General features: G+C 54.2%; 1 long non-coding RNA gene across 3 annotated transcripts in view; it reads left to right on the forward strand.

Annotated features, from left to right (window-relative positions):
- The window catches only part of LOC103351608 (uncharacterized), a 100016-nt gene that overhangs the window by 636 nt on the left and 83324 nt on the right, over window positions 1-16056 (forward strand). The gene's annotated exons all lie outside the window — the stretch shown is intronic.

The following is a 16056-nucleotide window of genomic DNA, read 5'->3' on the forward strand; positions in this document are numbered from 1 at the left end:
GGGACCCCTGGCCCCTCTCCCCGCCTAAGCTTCTGAGCCTTTGGGCGACTGTGTTGACGCTGCGCTCCTCACCGGCGCGGCCGAGTCAGAGGCGGCGGCGGCTGCAGCTGCTCCCGCAAACTTTGCCAACCGCGCTGGCTTTCGGAGACCGACTTTTGGGAGAGCGTCGGTCACGGGCTGGCTTTGTAAAAGGCCACACAGTTGGGCCCCGCGCGGACCACTCTTCCCCGGCCCGACTGCCCGCTCTCGCCCGTCTCTGCGGAGCACCTGGAGCGGCGAAGCGCCGGCGGCTGTGACCTTAGCTGGTCCCTTGCAGACCCGCGCGCGGCCGGGAGTTCTGGGGAGAGGGGGAGGCGTCTCTTATGCATTTCAGGTGTGATCTGTGTGCACACGCACCGCCTAAAGCCAGGCAGGTTGGATTAAGTGCAGACTTATCTGTTTTGAGATGGGGTGGGGTGGGGGAGTCTTGGTTGCCTGCGGGGTTCATGCTTGCAGGATCACACATACATGCACACAACCATGGAAAACTGTTAATTTTAAATTCACCCACCCCCATCTCTCCTTGACGCGCTTGCAAAAGTTCGCCTCGGATGAAATGCCTGTGATGGTGAATCGACCCGCCTCGCAGCAGATCTGGGTTTCCCCCCTTCTCTTCTAATCTGAGAGGTGCAGACACCATTGAAGGACTTAAAAGAATGTTTTGCCTGCAGAATTCTAAAAAATCTCGTTTTCTTTCGAAGACGTTAGAGGGAAGGTGGTAAGGTGCAACCATGTTCAGCAGTATTTTTATTATTATCATTTTTAACGCACGTAACTGGGGTTGCATGTCTCCAGGACCCTACAGCTTGTTTACCGGCGCAAGAGACCTCCATGCCTTAGCTTGCGAGTTGTTCGTTGCTCTGTGATTCTCTGCCAAAAGTGCAGGAAAACACCCTCTCTTGGAGGACCAGAGGGAGCCCCGAGAGGTCTGCGCCCTGCGGAGAGGGCATTCGTGCGTGGCACCGTGTGGCTCACAGGCACCTGATCTAGGAGGCGGCCCTGGGCCCGCGCGCGCGGCTGCTTGAGCCGGAACGTCCGCACTGAGTGGTCTTTTATGGCAGTTACCGTGTCCATCGGCATCCAGGCAGCGAAGGTAAACAGTGACCTTAAGATGCTTTGGACTGTTTCAAGAAATATCCGTTAAGGCACATAGGCGCATCCACAAATACCCCTTTAGGGAAATCCCGTGCTCAGGGATGCAATCTGTAGCATTTAAAATCAGAAACTGCCATGCCGTCTACGTTTTCTGTGGGTTTGATGCGAGCCAACTTGTATCTTTTTGAAAACTTAGGGCACGTAGCTGGAAACGGGCTGCAATGTCCAGCTGCATCCAGAGGGGGCGCCAAAAGCCCAGAAACGGTCTCTAACTCCGAGACGCTGCGGGGAAACCGGTGCTGGCGGCGGCTAGGCGCGGGGCCTGGGGCGCGCGCGCGGGGGGCTTTGCTGCTGAGATTCGTCTCTGGGGGGGATTCTTCCTCGATGTTGCTCCCTCTGCTCATCCACCTCTGGGCAGCCCAGGCTGGGGAGCTCGTGAGGTGTGTGCGCGTCTATGCGGGACCTGGCTGTAGAAGCGCAACCGAGGTGCGCTGTTGCGCACAGACCCGAGGAGATCCATGGGGAACCCCCGGGGCCAAGACAGCCTGGCTGTCCAGGGGCAGGCCCAGTCTGGCGCGTGGGCGCTAGTGGCTCGGTCCTGATCTGCAGAGACCTCTTGGTGCCCACTGCCCTAACCACCCCCATCCATTCAGGAGCTCCATTCGCTTCGAAGTGACATTCCCGGGTGGCCCCGACCGAGGCAGACGCTGGCAGTCCCGGATCTGAGGAGCTCAGAGCCACAGGGAAAGGAGCCCGCTCTGCGCGTCCAGGTTACAGATCAGGAAACTGAGGCTGCCGGCCCGGTGTTAGCCAGAGCGTCTAGACTTGGACGCGCCAGGGTCGTCCGTTGGATGGAGGCGAGGAGGGGCAAGGGGCCGGGGCACACGGCGGAGGGCGCTTTGGGGGTCCGCGTCGGTCTCATGAGAGCGAAGACTCCGAGGTGCCAGGGGATCCCAAGGGGCGGTCTGGGGAAACCGAGGCCTGGAATCCGCTCCCGCTCCCCCCTTCCCCCCCTCTCCGAGCCTTTTGCCGCGCCCGGGGCCGGCGCCGGGCTCCGTTTCCCCAGCGGAGGCAGCCAACCCCTCTTCGGCTTCCACGCGGGCGCCTAGGCACCGGCGCGGAGCCCTTGGCATGCGCCAAGTTTCGCGGGCTCTGGGGCTGCGCAGAGCCGGGGAGGGACTGGGGTGCAGGCCGGTGAGATGGTTCTCTTTACCTGGCTGATTAAGGACCATGAGTTTCTTCTTCTATTTATAGATATAAAATAAAATAAAAAGTGGAGACGATGTCTCAACCCGTTCTCCACAGTGGTAGCCTATTCCAGGAAGAGTTTGCTTGGGGCGAACATCAGAGTCCCCCAAAGATGTCAGCCTTGGGCAGTGTTTTCTACAGAGGATATCTGAGACTGGATCAGAGAGATCCAGTTCCTCGTTAAGGCAATCCCCGGAGACCCCCACGCCTGGTGGGACTCCGCGTCCCTGCGCCCCTGGGTCGTCAGGACTTCTGCCTGCGCCCGGGGAGCGCGCATCGTTCGCTCGGCACGCCAGGAGCGAGTTTCCCTGGGAGAGAGTGGCAGGTCAGCCCAATGTCACTCAGTGTCACCTTTCGACGTGTGGCCCGAGTGTAGGTGCCACCACAGCGCCAGACCTCCTGGCCGCACGTCCCGTAAACGCCCGTGGACATGAGAGAATATTCCTGCACGTTGATTTCTCCCGAGACGGGCGCCCTACTTGGGGTGGCTGTGCAATCCAGGCGCCCCCAACCCAGAAGGCCAAGAGAGGCGTCTCGGTTTTCCGCTCTTTGCTGCTTTCCAAGGCAAAGGGGTGGGCTCGACGAGAGAGGTCGGGTGCGCAGCGCGGACCGCCCACCTGCCCTTCCCCCCCTCCCCTGACCTGGCCGGGTCGCAGGGCATCCGGTGGCTGTCGCCCCGCGGGGCGTCCCGGGGGTGTAGTCCAGAGCTAAAGCGAGAGACCGACCGGACTAGCCGGCTGGTCGGGGAGCTGCCGAGGCCGGGAGGAGACAAGGAAAGGTGAGGGTGGGAGGCCCTGCTCCCAAAGGGAGGCTTCCCTTTCTCTCGTTCTCAGTTGTCCGAAAAATCTCCGTCCCGAATGGGGACGTACGGGGCCGCCCGGAGTGCATTCCCTAGGCACTCCTGGACCGCCCAGGCCGAGGTTCCCCGCGGCTCCCCAACTCCCAACTCCCTCCACTTTCCTTTTTTTTTTTTGTTTTTTGTTTTTGTTTTTGTTTTAACCTGGAGGTGCTTTTTCCTGGATGATTTTAAAATAAAAATAAAACCAGCGCCCCACGCAGCGGCACCGCCGCTGGAGCTGCAGACCTGGCCAGGTCAGGGCACTGGCTTCGGCCACCAGACACCAGATCCTCTGCAGAGGGCGGATTCGCACCCACATCTCTTTCTCCTTTTGGCCTGGGGCCGTTCTGTCCCGGGAAGGATGTGGACAGAGCAGAGCTCAGGGCAGGTTGGTGTGGTTTCGCTGGCGGAGGGTGGGTGCTCGATAGCGGCCTGGAGGGGCCCTTCCCTCTAAGATGCTCTGTTAGGGGCGTGGTTATTTCAGCCTTTACTAATGGAGAAAATAGCTCCAGCAAACCACGGGACAGGTCGACGTGCCTTTGAGAAGCAAAGCCCAAGGCAGCTGTCGGAATCCAGGTCCGGTAGAGTCTTGTGCACCTTCCCTGCAGTCCTTCTCCGTGGGACCTGGAAAGTCCACGGGGCAGAGCGCCTCTCCCTGTTCCTGCCACCTGTAGCTTCACTCGGGAAAGGTGGACCTGCAGCCCATTGGGCTCTGCTTTGGTCTTACCGGGGGTGGGGGTGGGAGAGGTGGAGAGGGAGAACCAGGTGCCAAGGGTAGAAGCCGCTGGGTTGCCGGCCCCCTGGCCCAGTCTCAGGAGCTGGGGCCATTGTGGGTCCTGGTCTGAGTGCTGGGGAGGCCAAGGTCATGAGGTCAGTCCCCAGCTTGTGGGCATTCCTGAGAGTTTCACCAGGCCAGGGATGGGAGCTGGGCGTAGGTGGACCCAGGGCCCATCTTAAGCAACCTTTGGGCTTTGGGGGTGAGGGAGACAAAGGAATCTAGGGGCCCGCTGGGCTTCCTGCCTTGTCACTGTTTTGTTTTAAATAAATTTCATGGTGTGCATGGCTGCCTGCTAGAGCCAGGCTGCGAAGGATTCCATCCGGTTGGTTGGAACGGACAGGCAAGCTGGGAGAGGCTCATCTCTGGGGCCGTCCTGGTCATGTCACAGCAGGTTCAGCCTCAGCTGGTGATGCTGGTTGCAGACCTGGCTGCTCTGATTCTGATCCAGCCTGTTGTCTTGGGAAGTCATCGGGAGATGGCCCAAGTGCATGGGCTCCTGTCACCCAGGCGGGAGACCAGGGTGGAGTTCTTGGCTCTTGGCTGTTGTGGCCACTTGGGGAGTAAACCAGCAGAAGTTTCCCCACCTCCAACTCCTCTGTGGCTTTGCCTTTTGAATAAAGAAATTAAATACATCTTTGCTTCTCATTGTTTCGTTTCTCCCTGCTATCTTTCTCCCAAGGCCCTGGCTATGTAAAAGGCTCCTAAGTGTCTCGGTTCCCCTTCTGGCTTGGGGGAGGATAGTACAGACTGGCTAGGAAAGAGCATCGCCCCTGCCCACCCCCATCTTTAGGACCCAGAAAATCTCAGTGTCCCTGTTACTGAGGTTAGGAGGAAATGTGTTTGCATCTGTGGCAAAGGGCAGCTGACTTCTCTTTCTCCTGCAGTTTCCAGGCCGGCTGGAAGGTAAGGGAAGGGCTGACAGCAAAGTCCCCAGGCAGGGGCCATCTGCAGAAACAACATCCGTTTGGGGTGCACCTGCAGATCCAGGGGCTGTCTGTCGGAGTCTCTCATGCCTCAATATCCTCAGGCCAGGCAGAGACAGATAAGCAGTGAGTGATTTCATTTAGGGGGAGGTTGCAGAACTCAGTCTCACAGGTTACAGAATTCTGTCCCTTCAATACTCACTTTCTTGGAGCAGTGACATCTCACAGGTCCAGATGTTTTTCTCGGCAGCCAGGAGAGAATGTGGCATGGCATAGCGGCGGCTATTCCAGGTTGGAGAGGCAGGCAAGCTAGGAGCACTGTGCTCAGACAGTCTCCCCGACCATTCATCCCACACCTGGCCCAGGGCCCCCTTCCTCCCAGGACCCCCAGAGGGAGCTTTACTTTGACCCCCCAATTGTATCAAACATATGCAGGTTCACGAGCATCAAGCAGAGTGCCCTCTAGGGCTTGCAAAGCACAGGTGTTCACAGGGGGTGCAGGAATCAGGCTGGGCTGGGAGAGGTGGCTGTGCCCGCTCTGTCTCATGCCTTTCCCTTGCACTCTTTTGCTTGCCATCTCCTTCCCGCTTAGCCTCACGTTTGGTCATTCTCTTTTCTAAATAAACCCGCCTGGTGAGTATTGTTTTGAGGGCTTCTTCTGTGCCTGGACATCTGAAAGAGACAAGATCTCGGCTCTGCCGTCTGACTCTCTGCTCGTCTGGTTTCCATCAGAATTCAGCCCCTGTCCACCTGTGCCACCTCCCTCCTCGGGACTCCGCAGCCCGCTCTGTGACTCTCTTCCTCTGCCTCTTCCACAGAGCTCTCCTGTCCTTTCCCTGGAAGGGCTCACAGGTCAAGAGAGCTGTTTCCCATCCTTGCAGCTGTGGCTAAGTGTGAGTGAGGAGTGACCCCTCTCCCCCCCCAGGTCTGGGAGGCAGCTTCTTTCCCGTCTCCTTCCGCCCTGTTTGCTAATCCCACTGCTGTCTTCTCCATACCCCTGGCTTGGTAGTGTGTGGTACACTTCTCTCTCTCTTTGGGGGACACCTGCCAACCGGCAGAGTGGTGATGACAGTTTCCAGATCGTTTTCCAAATGCATAGAAATCGTCTGTGGGAGCGGAGCAAGGCAGTGGCCAAACGCTGCGTGGGCTGAGCCTTGTGGCTCTGGAAGGCGCCCAGGAAGATGGAGTTTCACCAAGACCAAAGATTCCTTTTCCCCTCTAGGCTCTGCCTAAAGCTGAAGTCACTAATTGCTTTGTATTTTCCTGGCACTGGAGCGGAGCGATTCTCTTGATTCTGACTCTCTCTGATAGCTGATGTTTGAGGGATTCCGGGTAATATTGGGGGGGGGGACTTGATCTCCCAGCTCTCCCTCCTGGTCTCAGCTGGGCCCCAGAGCTGCTGCAACCAGCGCTTGGGTAGCTCAGTGTCATCAGCCAGAGATGCAATAGAAGCCCACGTGTCCCTTCTTTTGTCTCTGGGCTGCCTTGCCCCAATTTCACTTCTGCCCAAGGCAGTTTGATTTTTTAAATGATTACTTTTTAAAAAAATGTGTATGAAAGAGTTATAAAGACACACACACACACACACACACACATAGAGAGAGACATAGATCTTCCACCTGCTGGTTCATTCTTTTCAAATGGTTAAAATAGCTGGGGCTGGACCATGCTGAAGCCAGGAGCCAGGAGCTTCTTCCAGGTCTCCCATATGGGTGTGAGGGCCCAAGCACTTGGGCCATCTTCTGCTGCTTTCCCAGGTGCATTAGCAGGGAGCTGTATCAGAAGTGGAGCAGCTGGGACTCAAACTGGTGCTCATATGGGAAGCCAGAGTTGGCTTCACCAGCTGTGCCACAACGCAGGGCCCCAGCACGTTGCTTTTCAGCTGGGCAAACCATAAGTGGGAATGAAGGTGCCTTAGAGACTTAAGTTCAGATAGATTAGATTTTCTTTTAATTTCTCCTCCCACCCCAAATCCTGGATTTCTGTATTGACTCAACCTGCTCTGGTTTGGATGTTGAGTGTCCCCCAGAGACCCATGTGTTAAAGGTTGGATCCCCAAAGTCCGATGATAATGGCACTAATGGGGAAGGGACTTAATCTGGTTGTGGTGATTGGATCCGATTGAGTGATTACTTGGGGGGAGGCAGGTCCCTAAGAGACCATGTAGACACACACTCGCTCTCCCCATGCGATGCTGTGTGCCACCTTGGAATTCCACCAGCAAAATTGCCATTACCAGAGGCCAAACCTATGTGGACTGCCTGGCCTTGTACCGTGAACCTCCTGTCGTTTGAGCTGACATAAACCCTCCTTTCTTCACAAAGTTAATTGCCTCAGTATTTTGCTATAGTAACAAAATCTCAGGAATACACCATCTTCAACATTTTCCTTTCCTCTTCAGTAGGAAGTCCTTAAAATCCTTTCTTGCAACACTGCTTTTCAGGGAAAGGTGTCTCTCCCAGACAAAAGCTGCCCTCACTTACTGTTGTCCTGGGAAATGGGAGACTTTTTCAGACTATGGAGTAGATGACTACAAAGGCTTAGTATGTTCTCCATCTAAGAGGTAGCCAGTCTCTCTCAGAGGACAGAGCCAGTCCAAATGCTAAGGACGTGAGGACTCCCACGGAGTAGAACTTTGCTGTGATTTCTATGTTCTTGCAGCGTCTTGCTGGTGCCTTGATTGGTCATTTGTCCTTTGTGTATGTAAGTTCACCCCTCATCCGTGAGGACAAACACAAAGTCTTACCTTTTTTGTGTCCCCAATTAACGTGCCACATAGACTCTGCCAAATCAATGCTCCTTTAGGGAACAAATGCAAAGGTTTAGCCAAAGCAATGAACAGCTAATGGTAGAATTTCAGCTACCAGGCGCACAGTAGGGCACCTTGACTGTTTAGAGGGCTGTCCTCCTTGTGGCTCCCCTCAGAGTGGGTCCTGTCCATGGCTGCCTGTGCTGTAAGGAGATCCGTCCTTGTCCTGGCCCCTTCTAAATGTCCTGCCGTCTGACTTCATTCTGTAAGTGTGACGATCGGAGACACTCCTTTGGAGACTATTTGGACGCATATAAAGCTTTCAGATTGTAATCTTTACACATTTCTGGCCTGGATTTACAGGTTTTGAGAAAACAATCCAGCCACAAAGTGAAATCATTATTAACATATCAGAACCTTTAAACACCCCACCCCACCCCAGACCTTGCTACCCAAATATACAACGATAATAAATATTTTGCTCTTCCTGGTTTTCTTGCTTGCTTTTCTAAGCACAGGACACAGTCCTTTCCCAGATGAGCCCTTTGCTGTGGCCGACTGCTGAGTGAATGGTGGGCGGAGATGGCTGCCGCCGGTGCCCAGGAGACAATGGTGACCCGGCCTCTCGGCCTCTGGCTGCAGCTCCTCCTGGGAGGCGGGGAGGTGTCTCTCCCCTCTGCACTGCAGTTTGTTTGGAGAAGGGGAGCTGTGGGCAAGGACTTAGCCAGCGTCATGTGGGCTGCACGTGAGGCTGGAGCTACCTGAAATCTGCAGGCTAATCACTCCCAGATGGCCCTGGGGATGTCCCTCCCCTACCCCTCCTCCCGGAAGAGGGTGGGGGTGGGCTTTAAAGGGACAGTGGGAGGGAAATGAACGTCCGTGGAGGTGTGGTGCCCGCAACTTTGGGGACCACCACCCTGACACAGCTCCCCAAACAAAATCACCCAGCTTGGCCCCTGCCCCTAGGCCAAACTGTGCTTTCTCTGGAAGAAGCAGGCTGAGGCAGAGGAGGAGGAGGAAGGGAGAAACGCCCCCTTCAGGACAGAGCCCTGCCTTGGCTTGGGGGTGGGGTGCACTGGGCGGAGCTCGTTCCAAGAGGTATTTATTTCCTTATTAAATGTCAGACGTGCCACAGCGCTTTGCTGCTTCTGGGTAAAACCCGGGGCTGAGCTGCGTGGAGTGGTGCATGCAGGGCAGGGATCAGGAATCTGGGTTCCCTTCCAGTCCCGGGGTGGGGGCAGTCAGCCCGTGTGGGAAACGCAACCAGCTGGCCAGACCTGGCCACCGTCTGCTCAGAGCCTGGGTTCTCCTTGCTTTGTCTGTGTCATGGCCTGTGTCCCTCTCCTTCCAAAGCCAGCCTGTGCCTGGACTTCCCATGGATCTATACAGTTCTCTCTCCCGCCAGTGGCCACCCATGCACACAGCACAGAGTCACTTGGTCATACAGAGGAGTCCTAGGAACATCCACCTGTCCCCACCTCCCTGTCATTCTCACACGCATGCATGCACGCGTGTGCACACACACACACACACACGTCACCCTAAAGCCCACATACTCCTCTGCTCCATGCCTTGCCATCTGTTGCTGAAAACAATCATTCCTTGCTAATGACTGTTCCTTGCGTCTACTCATCAACTCTGTTCCCTGGATAGCTCTTGGAGGCCGCGCAGGGGAAGGAAATCACCCTCCTTGCTGCTCACGGAAAGAAACAGAAGCCTGAAAAGAGTGCGGCGCGGGCTCAAGGTCACGCAGTTAATGGGGGAGGCAGATCTCGGGAGCCCGCGTCCTGGGGGCCGCGCCTGCCAGCCCCGTCCACCATGCACACGTGGAATTCCACACGCAGCTGTGACAACAGAGGCCAGCGCATCCAACGGCCCCACGCCTCCGCATTCCGATTGTTCTCGTGCAGGCCCTGGCTCTTGTTCTGGGCCGTGTGCAGGGAGTTGGGGGGACTCCCCTCTTTTGTGAAGCGTCTCCTCCCTTCTGCCCTAATCAGAGTTTGGCTGCCTTTGTCTCGGAAGAGAAGAGAACAAAGTGTGACTTGAACCGTGCACATTGTACGGGCCCTCTATTCTTCCCGTTTCCTTTTTGTGGGAACCTCTCCGGCTCTGCAGGAATGGCCCATGGGTTCATTTTTGTTTCGGAGCCACGGTCCTGCTTAATTGTACCGTGGTGTGTGTTGGGGTTTCTTTGCTCCTTGTGTTAGATGGTAGCCTTTTCGTATCTTGAGCTGGGCTTGTTCAGATTTATGGAATTATTTCACCCTGCAAAGCCGAAGTAGGATGCCACCACCCCCTTAAAGCTGGCCGGGTCCTCGCCATTTGGGACGTGCAGGGGCCTCTGTTATCAACCCGATCCTTTTCAGCTGTGCAGGGCATTTATTAATGAGAGGCAGTGTTTGCCGAGGACATGTGTGTTGGCAGTCTGGTAAGGGCTTTGCTTGGATGGATCACTTGTGTCCCCCCGTCATGCCCCCAGAAAAACCTTTCATGGGAGTTATTTTTTGCCTCATTTTACACATGGGAAAACAGTGTTAGAGTGGTGAATTTGTTTCACAAATCTCACCTTTCTAGGTGTTAAGGGAGAGAAAAGTACCATGAACAACAAGATCGAAGCAAGAGAGCAGTAGCTACCAAGGCTTCGGTGCTTACGGGCAAAGAACTCAATTTCCCACCAAAACCAGATGGACTGTGTTGCCGTCGTCTCTAGCCTGCACGGGAGGGAACGGTATTTGCCCGTGGCCTGGCTTCTTGTTCGTCTTGCCTGGTTTCCGTAGTGTTAATTCGCATGTAGGGATGACAGTGGAGGAGAAAGGCTGGGGAGGCGGGAGGGACCGCAGAGTTTCTAAATCGTGGTGGCTGCTTTGCGTTTTGCATGAGCTGTGGCTGCAGTGGCCTCTGGATCGTTTCGTGTGGTCTCTGCGCTTCCTTCTTCCCAACCGCCCAGACCTCCCAATTGCCCCCAATCCTGAAAGACCATGCCACATTCTTTTTTTTTTTGGGGGGGGCATGGAAATCCAGCTTAGAATCCTCTGGCTCAAACCAGCTTTGAAGGAGGACACATTTCAGTTGCGTAGCAAGTAATGGTGGTTACAGCTCGGTCACCATAGTGAATGGGAGGAGGGTTTGCCGGCCTGGTTTAAGACAAGAGACAGCTGCAGAGCACCAGGGTGTTGAGACCTGGCCGAGACCAGGGGGACAGAAGGAAGCCTCCCCTGATCATTTTGGTGTCATTTTGTCAAGCTGTTTGCTGCACAGAAGAGCCAGCTCAGGGCTCAGCTGGGCTCAGACTTTCCATTTCTGGCAATTACTTCTGTAGTTGGTTGGGAAGTGCAAGCCATAGGGTGAGGACAGTTACTAAGGACTTTGTCTTCCGAGTGGCTTTGACCTTCCTGATTCTGAAGACAACCAACCAAAGATGGAAACTATTTGGACAAAAGTGCATTTGTCTTAGACAATACAGTTTATCCTCTGAACAATGTAGTATATAACAACTATTAGTGTAGCATGCACATTGAATTAACTGTCATCAATGATCTAAAGGTGATTTAGGGGCTGGCATTGTGGTGCAGTGAGTTAAGCTGTCACCTACAATGCCCTCTTCCCATAATGGAGCACCAGCTAGAGTCCTGGCTGCTCCACTTCCAATCCAGCTCCTTGCTAATGTACGTGGGAAAGCAGCGGGAGATGGCCCAAGTAGTTGGGAAACTGTGACCCATATGGGAGACCTGGATGGAACTCCAGGCTCTTAGCGTTGTCCTGGATTGGTCCTGGACCATCGTGGCCATCTAGGGTGTGAATCAGAGGATGGAAGATCTCTCTCTCTCTTGCTACCTCTATCTCTAATCTATCTCTATCTCTCTACCCCCGACTCTCTCTTTCAAATAAATAAATAAATCAAAGAATACAGATGACAATGCATTCAGGAAGGTGTGTGTAGGTGAAATACTACACTATTTTCTTAAGGGGCTTGGGCGTCTGTGGATCTCTGGGTCTGCAAAGTTTCTGGAGCTGCTCCCCATGGAGACGGAGGACTTCAAGGAAAGGACAACAGGTGGGGGCATTCAGCTTGGCAGTTAAGACCCCCTGGTCGCCATATTGCAGGAGCTAGACTCCATGCCCACCTCCGACGCCGGGCTCTAGCTTCCTGTCATGCAGAACAGCGATGGCTCAGGTGATTGGGCTCCTCCCACCCATGTGTTCCTGGCTCCTGGCTTTGGCCCCGGCCCAACCCCAACTGTCCTGGTCATTTGGGAGAGTGAACTAGTAGATGGGAACTCTTTCTCTCTATGCCTCTCAAATAAATAAACAAAAATGTAAAATGATACTAAAAAGTTAAAAAAGGAAGGACACAGATCAGTTAGTTCACTTGCACGCTTGATAACCTAGCGCAGATCCCTCTTAGGGAGGCTGGGGGATCAGAACAAGGACTCTTGCCTCTGGGAAAGTCCAGTGCAGCCGTTCAACGACAGGGCCGTCTTAGAAGGGGTGCATCTTCGTTTTCGGGCCCCGGCTCTGTGCAGTGGGACTATTCCAGTCTGCCAACCCCAGCGCCACTTTCTTAGCCCAAGCCCTGGTCCGTGTGGCCTTTGGCGAGGCGGTGCCACTTTAGGACCCGAGTAAAAAAAAAGAGAGAGCAACACGGTCGTGCCACATAGCTGGACGGTCTCGGATGCCTCCCCCACGTCTGACACTGGTCGCAGTTGTGTTCGAAGTCTGTGGCTGTGAGGGTTTCCATGGCTACCCTAAAGTGCTTTGTGTATTGGAAACTGTGAATAAAAAGGTAAGAGGGGTGGGGAGGCTGACCATCAAGCTCACCCAAGCCCTCAACCTCAGACTCCTGGAAGGCGTCAGCGCCATTGAACAGCCCCAGACGGCAAACATCCCCCATGGCCAAGGACATGTTTCCAAAGGCACTGGGCTTCTGCCCGTGATGGAAGCCTTGGCTGCTCCCAGTCCACTGAGGAGTGGAGATCCTTTAAAAGTAATGGAAAGCAGGACACGTTCCCCTTGCTGCCCCGTCTGAGGCCTGAGCTCCGGGCGGATGCTGCTGGCTGGTCCCCGTGCTGATAGCAGCCTCCCTCGGGGCAGCTGCCACCTCTCCCACCAGCGCTTATCTGGGTGAGCAGGGAGCCCTACCTTTCAGATTCCCCTCACTTTCTGAAAGAAGGCATTGTTATTGTCTCCAAGCCGCCCCAGCTGGGAACAAAGGCGGATTCTGGGTCTTCTTTCCACAAGATGGGGCTGAATTGGCATTCCTTGAAGATAGCTTATTATAGTCCATTTCTGCTAACAATTACCCGACCATGTAGGGACGGGATGGGATTCCTGTAGGGTGTTGTTGAGTTTTCCTTTTCTCATTTGCTTATTTTGGTGGAGACTTAAAAAAAAAAAAGTGGTACATCCTTGGAGTATAGATTTAGACAGGACTCGTGTATTTTTATCTGCGACATATGCGGAAATCTCACTAGACAATCATTATTTTATACAGGTGTGTGTGTGTGTGTGTGTGTGTGAGCATGTGTGTGTGCTTTCACAGACAGGAAAAAAATTGGGGGTTTTTATTTCTTTTTCTAACTTCTTGAGAACCAGATAGGGAGAAAAATAGTGAGTTACTGAACTCTGGCAGCACGGGTGTGGAGAGCATGGTGGGATGTTTCACGAGTGAATCTATTTTGCGTGTTATCTGGTCTGAGCAAATGCTTTATGCATGATTGTCGGCCGGCGCTGTGGCGCAGTAGGCTAAGCTTTCTGCTGTGGCGCCGGCATCCCGTGTGCACGCCGGTTCCTAGACTGGCTGCTCCTCTTCTGGTTCAGCTCTCTGCTTATGGCTTGGAAAAGCAGCGGAAAATGGCCAAGTGCTTGGGCCCTTGCACCCAGGTGGGAGGCCTGGAAGAAGCTCCTGGCTTCAGATTGGCCTAGCTCTGGCTGTTGTGGCCATTTGGAGAGTGAACCAGTGGATGGGAGACCTTTCTCTCTGTCTCTCCCTCTCTCTGTCTGCAACTGTGCCTGCAGGTAAATAAATACAATCTTTTAAAAAAAATGTATGCTTGTGACAGAGAATTGCATCTGCTTGCCTTGATGTGTTTTAAGTAAAAGGAATTCTCGACTCTGCTGGAATTGGTCAAATAGGAGTAAAATGTTGTTATTGTAGGTTTGGGAGATTGGGCGGTTCAGGCTCTCATGTTGCAGTGCCTAAGCAGATGGCCAGGATGTTTGGTGAGACCTATAAGCTGATTTTTGTTATTGCAATACAACCTCCATGGATGTTTCAGTTCATAATGCTCAGACCACTGAGGCCCCGGAAATACGTTGTGTGGCTGTCTGTAAAACATGTCACTTTTGGGGCCTGCACTGTGGCTTAGTGGGTTAAATTGTTGCATGTAGTGCCAGGATCTCATATAGGTGTTGGTTTGGGGTCCCAGCTGCTCTACTTCTGATCCCTGCTAATGCACCTGGGAAAGCAGCAGAGGATGGCCAAGTGCTTGGGCCCCTGCACCCACGTGAAGGACCCAGAAGAAGCTCCTGGCTTTGGTTTGGCCCAGTCCTGGCTGTTGCAGCCATTTGGGGAGTGAACCAGTAGATGAAAGTATTCTGTCTCTCTCTGCCTCTGCCTCTCTTTCCTCTCCATAACTCCACCTTTCAAAGAAATAAACAAACCTTAAAAAGAATGTCATTTTCCAACCGGCCAATTTTCTGTGTTAAAATGAGAAGTTGTCTTGTCTGAGCATCTCTGGCCGGGCAGGCTGCCTTGGCTCAGGCCTGCTTGGGATTCTGGCCTCCTCTGCAGTAAGGGCTGGATGTAAAAAGCCAATCCAAACCAAACACCTGACACTCCCAGCATCGTCCTTCCCTGAGACCTGCTTGTGTGGGCGAGGCATTGCGGCTGGAATCGGCAGGTCCCTCAGTGCCCTGCCTGGTGACAGGTGAGAGCCTCCCTAAATAACCTTGCACCCTGACGTACCCCAGGAGCCAAGTAGACACCCAGACGTTCCCTGGACATCAGGAGGTTTGGGTGCTTGGGCTTGGACGGAGGCTGCCTTGGGAGTTAAGAGAGGGAGAATGTCTCAGGGGCCCTCACGTCCTTGTAGTTCTTTGTAATGTGAGCCACCTGCCAAACACACTGGATCCCTTCTCGATGAGCCTGTATGTGGTAGCAGTTAGATAGATTCGTGGTGGTTTGTTGGTGTCAACCAAAGCCAAGCGCCACCTTCCCCGCACACCCCTCTGCTCCCACCTTCCTGGCTGCCTCTGTCTGGCAGGCCCCACACATGGATTTTAATTTTCAACACTTAGCACCTGACTTCGTGATCTAAGATCATTGACTCAGAAAACAGGAAAGGTCAGTCTGCCTAACACCTCACCCAGCGTCCCGGGATTAGCATCCAAAACAAACAGATCCGAGATGGGATGTAGACTCCCAAGAGACGATTCCCACGTGTGAGAGCGCCTAGGCGATGGCGTTTCTCAAGCTCACTGACGTCACGGCAGGCTCATGATCCAAGGCTTCAGCTCACTCCAGTTGGAGGCTGCAAGGGTTACCCGAAGAACAGGAGAGCTAGGTTGGTGGATTAGGAAAACCAGCAGGGGAGGGAGAGGAGCTCTTTCTGCTAATCAAAGGAGAAACCAAATAGAACGAATGAAGTCCAAGAAAAATACAACTCTATTGTTTTGGGGGCATAATATGCAGGCCTAGAGGCTTCATTGAGTAATTCGAGTCACACCCGTCCTCTGTGGGACTGAAGGAATGTTGGCTCATTCTCCCCAGGCCAGGTGGGAGGTGGGCAGATAGCTCTATGGAGATGAGCATTTCTTGGAGCTAGAACTCTCTGAACGTCCCCACAGCCTTGCAGCTGGGAGACTGGGACACAAAGAAGCAGGAATGCGGTGCTGAATCGAGGCCAAGGAGCCCCAGCCATGGTAGGGGGTGTGGGAAGGAGAAAGAGGTGGAAGAAGATGACGAACCGGGGCAGGAAGTGGCCCTGGCCTTTGGATTCTCCACTGCACAGGGGCTCCTGTGTCCTCAGCAGCCCCTTGGCTCCCTTTCATGAAGCCATAGGGCAGATACCTGGAGAGAGGTGGCGTGTCTGGGTCTGGGGTGCGACGGGAAACAGGAAGTACCAGTCATTTCACAAGAAGGCTTGACACTGGGGAGGGAGCCAGTGAAATTTGGCAGACCCCCAAGGTGGGGTAGGAAACTCTGGCCCAGCCTGCTGCACACTTGGCTCCCATGGTTCTGTGGGTATGCTAGAACACAGGGCTGTCTATACCATTATGCTGCCAGCCTATCTCCTGGGACATGGCTTTTTATGCCCATTCTAAGTGGTTTCTTTGTGATGACATGTCTACTGTGGCCAGTGGACTTCCACAGCCCAAGGAAGGTTTA

The sequence above is a fragment of the Oryctolagus cuniculus genome, chromosome 17 (assembly GCF_964237555.1).
Source record: "Oryctolagus cuniculus chromosome 17, mOryCun1.1, whole genome shotgun sequence".
Taxonomy (NCBI): Eukaryota; Metazoa; Chordata; class Mammalia; order Lagomorpha; family Leporidae; genus Oryctolagus; species Oryctolagus cuniculus.